The sequence below is a fragment of the Ixodes scapularis genome, unplaced genomic scaffold, assembly GCF_016920785.2.
Source record: "Ixodes scapularis isolate PalLabHiFi unplaced genomic scaffold, ASM1692078v2 PGA_scaffold0__279_contigs__length_252992795, whole genome shotgun sequence".
Taxonomy (NCBI): Eukaryota; Metazoa; Arthropoda; class Arachnida; order Ixodida; family Ixodidae; genus Ixodes; species Ixodes scapularis.
In genome coordinates this window covers 110,147,248-110,149,118 of record NW_024609835.1, presented here as the reverse complement: position 1 = coordinate 110,149,118, position 1,871 = coordinate 110,147,248, and positions in this window count along the sequence as shown.

Sequence of the window (1,871 nt, the reverse complement as noted above, 5' to 3'; positions counted from 1 at the left end):
TGTGAGAGACCATGTTCCGATTAAAGTAACTCGAGAAATAAAGCGATTGTGAAAATGCTCTCCGGGATTCTAAAAGTTGACGAAGCCTGCTGTCATATGTGGGGAGTTAGACTGCACTCAGGGTAGGACCCTAGGTTCCTGAAAGCAGTACCTTTTCCCAATATTTGCAGACCACGCCCCCTTTTCGACCGTTATTTACTGCTGGGGTCGAGCGGCACCACCGTCACCTATTGCTTCACACAAGGGAATGCATGAAACTTTACGGGAAAAACGGGGAAAACTGCTACTTCTTACCTTAGTAAGCTGTTCTCGACGATGAGACTTTTATGTAATGTGGGAATGAAAGCTAATATTCCCGTCGCAATTATCAAAAGCGATACAATACTAATATATTTTAATAACTGATTTGTGCTTTAGGGTCGAGGGTTGCGGCTTTGTTGGGTGTAAACTGTGATGCGGTTCAATAAGGCAAGAGTTGCCGACAGACAATGTGGAGCCGTTCATGATCTGGACGTCGTCAGAGGCTAGCAAGCTGTAAGTTGGCCTTTGCTGAGGACATTTGCATCGTTTCGGGAGCTTGCACAGACTATTGCTGGGGCGAGCCTTTGCTTTAAACTTCAGTGAGGGCTTCTTTGACGATTTAAAGCTTGGAGCGTGCCGTTCATTTGCTGAACGTGTCATTTATTTAGCAACTGAAGCAAGCGACGCCGGCACAATCGGTGGTGCTCTGGCGCTTTTTTTTTTAATCTGTGTTCGAATACTTGAATTCTACCGATTCGATCTCCGAACACCTGATATAATGATCGCAGCACATCATAAAATACTTGCCTTCGAGCACCGCGTACAAGCTTCAATATTCCTCTTCTTTGTGTTTCTCCCTTAGACTTGTGTGTATCACCTGGGGTCAATCAATGTCCACCTGTGGCGCCACCGACGTTCCCCTGATCCGCATTCCAGCCTACTACACGCCGTTTAAGCTGAGACTAGTAGCTCCACCTTCCGCGCGAGCTTACTGCCCTTGCTAACACAAGTGTGAACGCGCAACGCGCAACTAAAGCTCTGGGGAAGCGAGCGAGCTCGTGCTGAAGGCGGAGATTCTAGGGTATCCACACGAAGGAGAACTCCGCGGACGGATGTCATGACGTCAACCACCCGGGAAACTCCGTCCCCGGCTCTGCCGCGTGCACATGTGGAATAATAATTGGGTTGTGTGTGTGTTTATACAGCCTAGAACTTGGTCTGCCTCACGGGGGCGACGAGTCTCCCAGCTGTAGATGAGAAATTTAGTCAGTGCGGTACAGCCGCTAGCCTGGGGTCTTTAACGTGCATCACGCAGTAGTGATACACGACCGCACGCCTGTAGCTTTCGTGCTGACAGCACGAAGCCTCCGCGCCTCCGCCACGGAGGAAAACGGGAGAACGGCGACGCGAGGCGTCAAAAAGGGATGACGTATGTCTCACGTGATGCGCGATCCTCGGAGGAAAGTGGGGGATTTCTCCTTCGTGTGGATACCCCAGGGGTGAACGGAGTACACAATAGAGATCTGTATTGCCACTACTGCCAAGAAGCTGACATGCAAAGCGACCATCTTTTCGTGCGTGTCACGAGCGCGGAGCGTTTTCGCCGAGAACATATTCAAAGGCAACACCTCCCGCGGCTCGCGCGATTTCGCGTTTAGGCGGTCAATTTCATACGTGTAATCCCGCTGTGCTCAGAAAGCGTGACAAGTTGTCAGGAGAACGGGCTCTAAAAACCGTCAAACGCCCACAAAATATAGCTAATTAGGTCCCGCTATGTAAAAGTTACAGAATGCATTGCAGAAATGCTAAATCACCCGCCAAATTTAGCACACGATCGTCACGTGACATTA